The sequence below is a fragment of the Lagopus leucura genome, unplaced genomic scaffold, assembly GCF_019238085.1.
Source record: "Lagopus leucura isolate 7727_CA_CO unplaced genomic scaffold, USGS_WTPT01 Super-Scaffold_100001, whole genome shotgun sequence".
Lineage (NCBI taxonomy): Eukaryota > Metazoa > Chordata > Aves > Galliformes > Phasianidae > Lagopus > Lagopus leucura.
Window position 1 is genome coordinate 79,180,677 of NW_024962262.1, and position 13,235 is coordinate 79,193,911.

General features: G+C 33.9%; 1 pseudogene; it reads right to left on the minus strand.

Annotated features, from left to right (window-relative positions):
- Positions 1–11,426: 11,426 nt before the first annotated feature.
- The window catches only part of LOC122177439, a 28,090-nt pseudogene continuing 26,281 nt past the window's right edge, over positions 11,427–13,235 (minus strand).

Below are 13,235 nucleotides of genomic sequence, written 5' to 3' on the forward strand. Positions count from 1 at the left end.
TGTATGTGGGCTTACTTTCCAACAAGTTTTCCAGTTGTCGTAACTTGTGTTGTCTGTGCAGTAGTTATTCTGTTTCATTTTAAAAGGAAACAGTAACTTCTATTCCTTTTCTAGGTCAGAGACATATAAAAATTGTAACTAGAAGTAGAAATGATTCTTTTTTTCTAGAACTGCAATAAAATATCAACAATTTTCTTCCGTTTATGCCAGGAAATGTTGCTGTCAAGACCTGAACTCCAACTCCCACTCAACATCTCTAACATATTAATAAATAAACTATTCAGAAATGTTGTTTAAGACATGTAAAAAGAACATTTGGTCATTAGAAAAAGTAGAAGAAGGTGGTATGGTTAATATAAGGGTGGAGGAAGAAATGTTTTGTAACAGAAGACTGGCTCTGGAAAGGATGATGTTTATAATTTGATAATAGTTCTTTGACTGCATGGAAAAAAAATTCTTAGTAATCTTCACTAAAAATTACTGGCTTTCATTAATAAATTGTGAGATCTTGGTAGTTATGTTAGCATTTTTACTGTTTACTTTTATGGAAGGAGAAAATGAAAAAGGAAATATAACCAATATGCTTCAGATGAGTATTTGGCAACTACTTAGCAGGCATTCCTACAGTGCCCTCTTGTGGTAAGAGAGCTGTGGGTTATTGAAAACATCTGTGATAGGAATGCAAAGTCATAGTACTTACAAGGCTTGATCAGAACTGCCAAAATTTTTTTAAGGCTCCTATCCTGATAATGTTTCAAAAGACCACAAAAAGAACTCAGATGCCTTCCCTGTCAGAAGTTTCATCTTAAACTTTGTCAAAGATGAATTCCTGTTAATTTACAACTGTCATCATCGTATTTAGCTATGAACTTTGTTACTTAATGCAAGAATTTTTAACTAATATTTAAAAGCTGATGTTTAGTAATACATTCTGTCCATCAATCTACATATTCATTTCTGTTGATTTATAATTATTTTAAATTTCACTGCTATCTTCAGTGTTTCACTTGTAACAGAAGAAAGAAGATATGTAGATAGAAGAAAGATGACAGGCATCGTTTAACTTCCTATGCCATTAATCTTATTAATAAATTGATTTCTAATACTTCTTGGATCCACATTGGCTTGTCTTCATACAATCTGTTCACTTCTTAGAAATAAAGTGACAAGAGGATCTGACAGTATTCCATGTGAAGACAAAACTTTTATAGTTCAGATGCTATTAGCTGCTCAAAAATTATTTACACATGTACATATTTTATAGCATTTCTGACTTGTCGAATCATTCTCTGATCATAGATGACATGGATATTTCTATCAAGATAATAAAACAGCCTTGGTGCTACCGTAGCTAATTTTAACTTGAAACTCAATAACTTCAAGCTAATTTGAAAACATTTGCTGGAACCAGTTAAAATTCTGAACAGAAAACATATTATTTGTTCTACAGATCTAGGTGAATCCCTGTGGAAAACATACCATATTAAGTAAAGCATGGTTAGATTGTTAAATCTGAGCTAGGAAACTAAAGTTAATTGCAATTCTAATGTATCTAATTTCTGAAACAACTGGTAATACAGTAGCTGTTCATGTCATAGTCAAGTCTTTCTATCATTCTGTATTGACAGAATATGTTTTTCCTAACAGAGCTTTTGTGATTTTTTTTTTTTTTTTTTTTTCCCCTGCATCTACATTGTGCTTCTCCATTTTAGAAACACAGAAGTTGGAAACTCCACCTTATTCTTGGTTTATCTAATTAAGTCTACCCAGGTCAAAACCTAGAATTTAAATCACACAGAAAATAGATCTTTAAGGCAAACCCATTAAAGACTAAGCAACAAAGTCTTAATATCAGGTGAGCTTATTGATGTGCCTCTATTGACAATACATTTTCAAGTTTCTAAATCTGTATGATAGCATTAATATTTTTCAACAACTTTTTGATATAAATACTTTGATAGTGTAATTTCACTGAGTCTTACACAATCAACTAATTTTACACCCTACTTCATTTCTGATCTTTACACTGAACAATCCCATTTTAAGTACAACATTTGAAGAAGAACAAATGATTAGTATTTTATGACAACTGGTCTGCAATATAATTCCAGCTTTTCAGTGCATGTGCCAAGCACAACTTCCTACTCAATTGCTACCTATTACAGTCTGTAATTATAAGAGCAATAGATGATACTTCTTCTTTTTTTCTGAATTAATGTAAAACAAAGAAATATCCATTGCTTTATGACATTATAATAGACATGTTTATTATTATTCTGTATTCTACATGTGTTTATGATAACAGAGAGGAGCATTTCATTATTATTAAATTATAGTACTAATATGTATCCTAGGTTTTAATGTTATACAAGAATTTATCAAATACCTCATGTACTCTACTATATATATAAAACAAAAATCAATAAACATTCTTGCTGTCAGGATCACCAGATTAACTCTGGCAAGCAAACATTACCTTCTGTGCTTTTTCTTGCTCCTTCTGAAACTATTCTGACCCTCCCTGAAGATCTTTTTGTAAGCCGCCTGGATACAGTCCTTAGCAACCTGTTCTCAGGGTCCCTTCTTGAGGAGGAGGATAGGATCAGAAGACATTCAGAGGTCCCTTCAGACCTCAATTATCCATGACTCTGTAACTATGTACGTTATAGTTATTATATTCATTTTATTGTAGCTATATTTCTGATGCTTTTCAATGTATTTCTTCCCCATGTTTAAAGTGGCAAATCAACTCCTTTTAGTAAAAATTTTTTTTTCTATTTCTTTTTCCTTTTTTAAGCTACTATCATTAATATCAATATTATTAAATTAAAAAAAAATTCTGATGTATAGATTGCATGGGTTCAGCTTCAATTTGAATTAAATTTGATTCTAAGAAAGGAAAATAAAAATGTATCTATTAAACTTGCAAACATGAAAAACAGCTAGAAATATGAATTATAACAGAATTCTTCAAATTCACATTTTGTATGACATACCTATATAAAACAGGCATACTTTTTGGATACTTTGTAAAATACAGATAGTTGAAATTTCAGTTAGTCATCCTGGTGATAAGATGAGATTTAAGGTTAAAAGCATTTTCCTAATGAAAGAGAAATTGAAAAGAAATTTAGGAAAGTATGAAAACTCAATATAGTTAAGTCCAATACATGACCGTTGAAATTATAACGAAAGAGATGAACTTTATTACCACTAGGCCATTTCCCATTTTTCTACAAGTAGTAATAACAATCCTTTACGTACACTTTTTATGTGATTTTTATACAAAGTCTACTTGCTCATTTCACATAAATACACATATTAGTATATGTAACGAAGTGCAATAATGTGAGCTATTACTGAGTTACCTATGTTATGCAAAGTTTTAATATATAAGCCTGCATAAAAACAAATGAAATCATTGAAATAAAGCAAAACTCAGCCTCTAACAAAATTCGTTTCATGTTTTTATTTTATCTTTTTTGTTAGTGAAACTGTAGTAAGGAAAACATGCCTGAAGACTTGACTATACCACAGACTCTAAACCATGGTGATCAGCATAGATACACTAAGGATGAAATGTCTTTTGCTTTCATCAGTAACCTTTCAAGCAGAACACAGGGTCATGCTGACACCTGAAATGAGCAAGGAGATGAGGCAGTCTACACCATAAACAAAGTAACCTTGAGATCACATTCTGCTTGCATCTTCTTTAAATTTCAAATACAAGCATGACAGTTTGTATCATGATTCTTTGTGTGAAATGTAAAAATACCACAGAGTATGGTTCCTTGGAAGACAGAGAATTTACTCTGTTCTTGGATGCACCTACAGGTAGCACAAGTGAATAGTAGTATTTTCTCATCAATATTCTCATTGTATTCTCAAAAGACCCTGATTTTCTTTATGGCTGCATTTTATTGCTTCTACTCATTATTTCTTGTGTTTCTTCATTTGATACTATTTCATGCGGCTAGTAGAACAGTTGCAAGAGAATATCTAATAGACATCTGATATTCTTTGCTAAAGCACCTTCTTCTTTGCAGCAGAACATGCTATTACCAGTGTGTATTCAGTAGTATCATTTCTAGCTTCAGAGGGATACAAAAGAATGCCTTCCCTTATTCTTCTCAAGAGGGATGCAAAACATGTACAAACTTGTCTCTTACAATGCTGGGTAATGTTTCACAGACTAAAAAAAAAAAAAAAGTGACCTGCATATTACATTAATGTTTGACAAAAATGATTGATAAAAATCATTGCCTTCCCCTTTCCCTGGTCACAGGGGAAGGGAGACCTCATGGTAGCCTACAGCTTCATAGAGGGGAGCTGAGGGGCAGCACTGAGCTCTGTTCTCTGGTGACAGCAACAAGATTCAAGGGAATGGCAGGGGACTGAATCAGGGGAGAGTCAGGTAGGAATATTAGAAAAAAAAGTTCTTCACTTATAGATCGGTTGGGCTGTCAGGCTCTTTAGCAGTCATGGCACCAAGCCTGCTAAAGTTCAAAAAGCATTTGAACACCACTCTCAGATGTAGAGTTTAATTTTCAGATAGTGCCATGTGGAGCCAGGAATTGGACTCAGTGATCTCCATGGGTCCTTTCCAACTTGCAATATTCTATGATTTTACAGTTTGAAAACCTGCATCTTCAGAAGGCTGGGAAGATCCTGTCCTTGTGATGATACTGATTTGGAGATGTGTAGTACCTAGGAAAGCTCAGGAAATGATTTTCAATGCTGGAAAGATGAAATGAGATAATGCTAGTAATCAAACTGAAGTTTTAATTGTTTTTCTTTTTTTTTTCTTTTTTTCTTCTTTTTTTCCAACCATCACATATATAGATTGATCATCTTTCATGTTTTTCATGAGATTTAGATTTATTGTTTGTATTCAGCAATACTGTATTTTTAAGTAAACAGCTTGTATTCATACTCATTGTTTGCCACATTCACTTGACTAAAATTAGGTTATTGATTAGATCTGTGGGGCAAGGAAATGCTTCTATTGTACTGATATAGCAGGTGTATATTACTCATTTATTATGATACTAAAAACCTTATGCTGTATTCCAGAAACTTTTGACAAATATCATAAATATCCTATGTTACCAATGCAATTAATTAAGATCCAGCAAAATCACTGACAATTTAGACAAGATATAAATTAATTTTTCTTCTTCTTTTCCCTCCATTAATCACAAAGCTAGCCATCTGGAAATTTGAGGACAAAATTATTATTCAAAAATTACATTTTCCAGGTCAAAAACTTGCAAAAGAAACACATTGGATTTTCAAAATCTGAATTAATAAAAATAAATAAATAAATAAATAAATAAATAAATAAAGATTTAATAAATCTGTACCAGAATATGATGACAGCAAAAGAAGAATTCATTCAAAGTGAGTCAAGCCTGGTTGTTATGGAATTTTTAAACCTTTACAAAACACTATGATCACTTTACAAAACAGTAAAAATAACAACTCAAAAATTTGGATAATAGGAATGTTAAAGACTGATCAAGAAAACTGGATATGTGAAGCCCAGAGAGCTAGTCAGAAATACCTATCCTTACTGGCATGTATGAAGATAGGTAAAACTCCCAAGGGATTGAATGGTTGTATTACAGGGAACTGAAAGATATAGAGAGCACTGATGTCTCCCGATAATTTTTGCAAAGCCAGATGTACAGAGAGAAGCAAGTCTCAGATATAGAACTAACAAGGTGATAAAGTAGGTTTACTAGTTCCAGTAACTGCCTACCTACCATCGATATTGTTCACTAAACTATGATCCTGTGTAGGACATCTGCTCTTTTCTTACATACCTCCATGGATGGTGACTAGCTGACTACACCACTTCCCTGGACAGCTTGTTCAAATACATTACTACTTTCTGAGAAGAAATTTTTCTTAACATTCAATCTGAACTCCCCTGGAGCAACATGAGGCCATTACCTCCTGACCTCTCACTATTTACCTGGGAGAAGAGGTTGATATCTATAAAAAGTAATTTCTGTAAGACACACTAGGATGAATGAGGAATCTTACGTCAGAAGAAGATGGAAGATGAAGAGGGAGTTATTGATCATTTTCCATAAATGTCAAAGGCCCAGGAGCATAAAGAATTTCAAATCAGGAAAATTCTTTTGTTAATGCTTTGTTAAAACACATTTTAAATGTATAGCTAAAATTTCTCATACAACTTAAACTAGCAAGAATACATCGTTTCAAAATGTGTTTAGATAAAGAACCAAAGAGTAAATGTGATGACCTAGAGGGCTCTTAATCTGATAGCTGGTTGAAATCTAAGGCATAACACACTCTGTTTTTATTCTGCTTTACCAAAGCTATCAAGACACTTGGTAGTAACAAAACATCTATTAGTTTTTATGTCACTGAGGTCTATGTGTCTGAAAAATAAGTTGATCAGTTCCCACGGGGAAAGTTAACCTCTTTTCATTCAGACTTCAGCTAATTTTCCTGAACCAATTCATTCAGAGCTGCATGATGATGAGAGAAGAAGAAGTTCATCACACCTTATTTAGAATATGTTCCAATTTTTTAGAGGCTTTCTACTAACTTTGAGAGATTACAACATTTCAAACATGAGAAAAATAAATATGTTAAAAACTGTATATCATCCATACAAAGCTATTTCATTCTACTTAGTTTATTCAGAACATTGAAGTTTTAGGTAATATTTAGTGAAGGGTTTCAGAAATAATTCAGTACTGTAATACATATTTCAAGCAACAAATACAAAGGGAACAAATACAGAGAACATAGCTGTTGCCATGTTAGTGTGGTATTCTTCCATATTTCCTAACGTCTTTAGTGTTGAAAAATGTTATCTGCAGTACCAATATATTTGATGGAGTAAATTCCACAACTTATCTAGACAGAGATCATTGGAAGGACAGCCTAGTAAGCAGGAAGCGCAGCTATAGCATAATTCTTTCTATTCACACTCATCCTCCCTTGCCTAATTACTGAATAGAATAGCATTCACATTCATTATTTATCAAGTTTTCTAATCCTCTGCTGTTTAGTTCTATGATATGGTCATAAATGTCATTGCGTACAAAACTGCATCCTATTCCCAAATCCTCACTGAAATCATTTCTTGGTGCAAGTATCAAGATGGGCAAAATTCCATTTTTCAACTGTTCAGATTGTTATAATTGTCATCATTTTCAATTCTCGTTTCTTGTAATTTCATAACAAATGAAAAACTAGCAAATTGTAGAAACTTCTGAAAAAACACTTTTCTTTGACACTTTATTTCATATGACAGCCATATTTCACTTTTAATGAATTTCCTTGTCTTCCTACAGCATTCTTAGGGCATAATGGACAATATTTTCTGGGATCAAAGTACTCTCACATTCTTTCCTGATGGGGGAAAAAAAAAAGATCAGTGAAACAAACAAAAAATGGAAAATAAAATTATTTACCTAATGAAAACTATACCTAACAATAAACCTCACAGTTTTCTTCCACTATAGTTGATTACAGTACTAATCATTAACTCCTTTTTGGACCTTCCAAAAATATTAGCTGAAATCAAATTTTCTGATCTGTTGTCATCTTCAATATCTAAAGAATTAAAAATGTCTACATGGGCCAATAAAATTAAAGATTCTGGAAGCCATTAAATAGTACTTTAATTTCAGCTGCTGTAATTAGTAAAGACATTGTTTTTAATAATAGCTTTGATGAGAGAGAAGTATTATTTATTTTTTCCTGAAATCTCTGAGCATGCATTTTCTGATTTACGTTTACAAAGACAATCAAATGTTTTGTGAGACATTTGGATATTGCTTCATACTAAAAATATCCCCACTGATTGACATCTACCTTCATTTATAACACCACATTTGTCAATAAATGTACCTTTCATGATCTTCATGACTTAGATTCTAGTGAAGCACAGCAAAGCACAGTTCAGCAAGTACAGTTCTTTAACACTTTTTGTTGCGTTTTGTACAGGGAGTGTGAATTTGTCTCTTTGTCAATGGAAGTTTCTTCTTCTATAATAACACATATTTTGTTGTTGGAGAAACATAATATAACATACTGAGATTACTGTAAACAGAAAAGAACGATCAATAGATATCCAGGAAAATGTCTGGTTCCACAAGGATCTCCCTGGCTCTAGGGCTATATAGTGTTTCCTTAGTAAGCTGGAGAATGTAAGGAATAATTTTATGGAGAATATGAGTTTGATTTGGAATGACACAAAATAGGAAGAAGCAAATCCCTTGGAGTGTGAGATTGAAATTAAAAATTACATTTACAAACTGGAAAATATCCCAGTAAATGGTATGGAATTCTGTTTGAACATAGGAAATGATAATCTGCTTCTCAAATATCAGAGGATGTTCTTCAGAAAGTGTTCTAGGCTTCTTGAGAAACAACGATAGCATAACATTGAGTGAACACCATACTATTACTGAGCACATAATGAAGTATGACATGGAACGAACAATAGTACTGTTCTGCTTAGCACTGAGCTAACCTGAAGAGCAATAACTTTGCACTTGTCAGAGTCTGCAGAAGTATACAGAAAAGTTAAATTTTAGGTTAAATTTTACAAATTTTGAGGTCACTTATCCAAAAGAAGAAAGTACAGCAGTAGAGAAAACAACTTGAGAAGTTTGGGAGTCAAATACAGTGACTGTATTAAGAAATGCCTGTATGAATACCTGAAAAACACAGCATATAGTGAGTTAATTGAGCTTTGTGTAAACGTAATACACAAGATAACTTGTTTGCTTGTTTTTTCTCCAGTTTTTCTGTGGTTACATATATTGGAGATTTTGGGTTCATTCTGAGAAGAAAAAAAATATCTGTTAAAAAATGGATCATGAAATTCTTCATGGAAACGTCTCCACTTTCAGGAAATACAAAATACTGGAACACTAACTAACACTGAAACACTATGGTGAAAATTTTCCAGATCATAACCAGAAACCATTTATATATTTAAAATACAGACAAAGAAGGAAGGTTTTGGTCATACTGCATGGAGTCTCTAAGTCAGTGTAGTTTCCTGACTTTTCTGAAAGTAAGTATCAGAAAGACACATGATTTGGTATCTATTAAATATTACATATATTTTACACTGGTTGCTCTGAAAGTAATGCCTCTTATTTATTTCCATGGAAAAGACAACAGATACAAAGAGCACAGTAACACTATTTGATAGAGTATTCTCAGCTACAAAACACCATTTCTCAATGTAGTCACCACAGCAAGCCAGTTTGCACAGATGAACAAGATACTCTTCATTTCATAGTGTGGTATCTCTAAATGGCCTTCCAGAATATGGCTTGTCTTTCCTGTCAGTGTCACCACTGCTGAAATGAACCACCCACAGCCTCACTGTGATCACCTCTCACTGTTTCGTCTTTGCTGAAATGTTCAGCAAGCATAAGTGAATATCAGCCAGTGCAGTGTTTTCCTTATGGAAAATCAGACCATTACAGTTATCTCCACTTGCTTCATGTGCACTTCCATGCCAGACACCAGTTTGTCACACTGCCCTTCCACTGCCTTCTGTCACATGACAACAAAATGTAAAGGTATATTGGTGGGAAGGTTCAACTTCTATTGCCCGTATCACCAACATCTACCTTTGATGTAGTGGGTCAACATAATAAAATAGAAGACATTAGTTTCAGAGTGGCCCCTTCTATATATGTGCATACAAGCATGCATATATATATTTAAATAAAATCTTTATGTAACATTTACTCTATACATATATGTATGGAAACATTTTAGCAGGTATTCACAAAAATTTCATCATAGCTACAGAAAAAGAACATAAGGAACTGAAAAAAAAAAATTTAAGAGATCATTTATTCCTCCTCTCTCTTTCCAAAGACAGGATTGATTATATTTGACTTAGAAATATCCTTACTAATGAAGTCTCAGGTAATGCATACTCACGTATCACAGTCATTGACTTGTAGAAGCTTTTCTAAGTTGCATTCTCAATGTTGCAACTTAATATATATAACACATATTATCATGACCATTAAGCACAGATTCTATGTCTCTCCATCAATCTTCTTCTATTTGAAGACAGATATGTGCTTGTCTTTAACCCTTTCCTTTACCATTCCAAGTTTATTCAAACCTTTGTGGTAAACCATTAGACTGAAACAATTATATCTACTATAAAGAAAAAAAAAATACAAAAAAAAAAAAAAGAGCCATGAGAAGAATCAGAACTACAAAAGCAAAACAAAAAATCTAAGCAAACAAGAAAACAACAACAACAAAAAAAAACCATTGCTGTCTGATAAAGCATTTGAGTGATGTCAGAATCAGATCTAAATAACAAAAAAAAAAAAAAAAAAAAAAACCCATAAAAATAAAGAGTGAGGAATAAATGGTATGTACTTACACAAACTTCCTGAAATATGTATCAGCTTCCACTAGCTTGCTCATATTGCCTGTGGCCATGTTCCTATTATGAGAAGACCTGAAACAGTCAGCTCATGTAGAATTATGAAAGAAGGCACTTCACCTTTCCCCCAAAACAATGAAATGTAGACTAGGAGAGGGATTTGGCTCATATGAGCTAGCCATCTAGACTTTCACTTTGATAAAAATAACCATTTCTATGGCACAATTCATCTATTTCAGACTTCTGCTTTAAAATGAAAAGAATCATGAGACTATAGTTACTTCTCTCTAATTTGGTATGGCCTTCAAGGAAATCGGAGGTAACTCTATACCTGATATCTACAGTATCTTCATTTTGTCAGGTGAAGGACATGCTAATTTCCATTAGATATTAAGAGATGCTTAAGCCAACAGTCGCTGTCTATATCTATCCAAGCACTAGTTTCCACCTCTGTGGCATTACTGTGAGTTCATGAAGGCACAGAAATTTCTGTACTCATTTGATTGGAGAATGTAAGGACAATCCAGAGAGTAAGTAAATGCCTACTTCTTCAGATGATTCAGGTTCACTGTTCTGATTTTCTCTATACAGTTCTATATAACAAAACTTCGATACAGCAGGGAAAACAGTGACACTGGGAATAAGTTGCCATTATGGGATATTGCTATTCTATGATGTCATTGATTCTGAAAAAAATAATTAGCCAAGCTGTACTAGATTTATGATAAAAAAAAGTTATTTTAAAGGACTGTAGTATGCTTTTAAAAAGTAAGAGCCTAAATTATAGTTCATTCCTTCTAGCCTGATCAAATTCATATATTAAAATAGTTGGTATGTACAGTAACACTTATAAGCATTTCTTAGGCTAGTGATCAAAAACCACACAATCTAATGGGAGAAGGAGTTGGCTGAAGTTGCGATGGAATCATAGAATCATAAAATCACCAAGGTTGGAAAAGACCTAAAAGATCACCCAGTCCAACCGTTCACCTATTCCCAATAGCTCCCACTAAACCATGTCCCTCAACACAACATTCAGCCTTTCCTTGAACACCCCCAGGCTCAGTGACTCCACCACCTCCCTGGGCAGTCCATTCCAGTGCCTGACCACCCTTTCTGAAAAGTAATACTTCCTAATGTCCAGCCTGAATCTCCCCTGCCGTAGCTTGAAACCATTCCCTCTGGTCCTATCACTAATGACACGAGAGAAGAGGCCGACCCCCAGCTCACTACAACCTCCCTTCAGGAAGTTATAGAGAGCAATGAGGTCTCCCCTGAGCCTCCTCTTCTCCAGGCTGAACATTCCCAGCTCCTTCAGCCTCTCCTCATATGGCCTGTGTTCCAGACCCCTCACCAGCTTTGTTGCCCTCCTTTGAACACATTCCAGGGCCTCAATATCTTTCTTGCAGTGAGGGGCCCAAAACTGGACACAGTACTTGAGGTGTGGCCTCACTAGTGGTGAATATAGGGGAACAATCACTTCTCTGCTCCTGCTTGCAACACTGAATGATGAAATGAGGTTTTATGAAGTACTTTAGCAATAAGAAAGTGGAGGGGAGGGAAGGGGATTTCTTATACAGTCATATTAAAGACACTAGGACTCTTCAGTTTAAAACCCAGGTGATTGGAATGGTCCATGACAGAAATGATGAGTTGCGGGCAACTCATCATTAAGGGATAATTACTTGTTGCAATTTATTTTAGAAAATTTAGGAGATGTTACATAAAACTAAGTGAAGTAAAAAGATTTTTGCCACATAATATGAAATTGGCTTGATTTGCTAATAACAGAGAAAAGAAACTGAAATAAAAAATAATAATAATTAAAATATTACACAGAAGACACACATGAATAAAGCTACAAACTCAGGTAATAAAATGCTGAAAATTATAAACCAGGATACTGTCAGGGAAGGAATCATGTCCTAATTAATGATTCAGTTACTCATCATCTAGCCATCCTTTTCAGGCCACCATCAGAACGAATTTACAGAACTTCTCTTAGTTTTATAATGACGAAACATGAGGGTTGAACTGTATACAGACATCTGTGTCTCCATTTGTTTTCCTTATTCTGCTTCCAGGTACAGTTGAATGTATTTGAGATTGAGTTTTGAAGTTTTTGACATGGTGAAGTGTATCAAGTCTTTTTCACTAATTATGTTACTATAACAACATTATTATTGTCCTGTTTTTTGGTGTATTTTTTTTTGTTTTGTTTTTTGTTTTTTACATTTAACTTAACCCGCTTAAAATTATGTGAAATACACAACAGCTTAAATGTGGAGATAGCTCACAGATGTAGAAGTCTGACCCCACATGGATGTAAGTATCAGCTGCAATTTAGACATTTTCTCAAGATGAAAGTTCAATAGAATAAAAGAATAAGCAAATAAACAAGAAAAGGAGGAGAACCTATGCATTTAAAGATGATTGTTTAAAGTATTTGTCAAAATATATTATTGCATAATGAAGATTTGTATTTGTCGGCTGTGTGTCATATAAAATCTGTAGATCTCTGCATGCCTTTTTTTTTCCATAAAATCATAGAATCATAGGATCACCAAGGTTGGAAAAGTCCTACAAGATCATCCAGTCTAACTGTTCACCTATCACCAACAGTTCTCACCAAACCACGTCCCTCAGTGCAACACCTAAATGTCCTTTAAACACCTCCAGGGACAGTGACTGCACTACCTCCTTGGCAGCCTGATCACACTTTTGGAGAAGAAAGTTATGCCCAACTGGCGACAGCTATGAGACCTTCTGATAGACAGCAGAAGAGCAAGTTGATCTATACAGTCAGGTTACAATAACT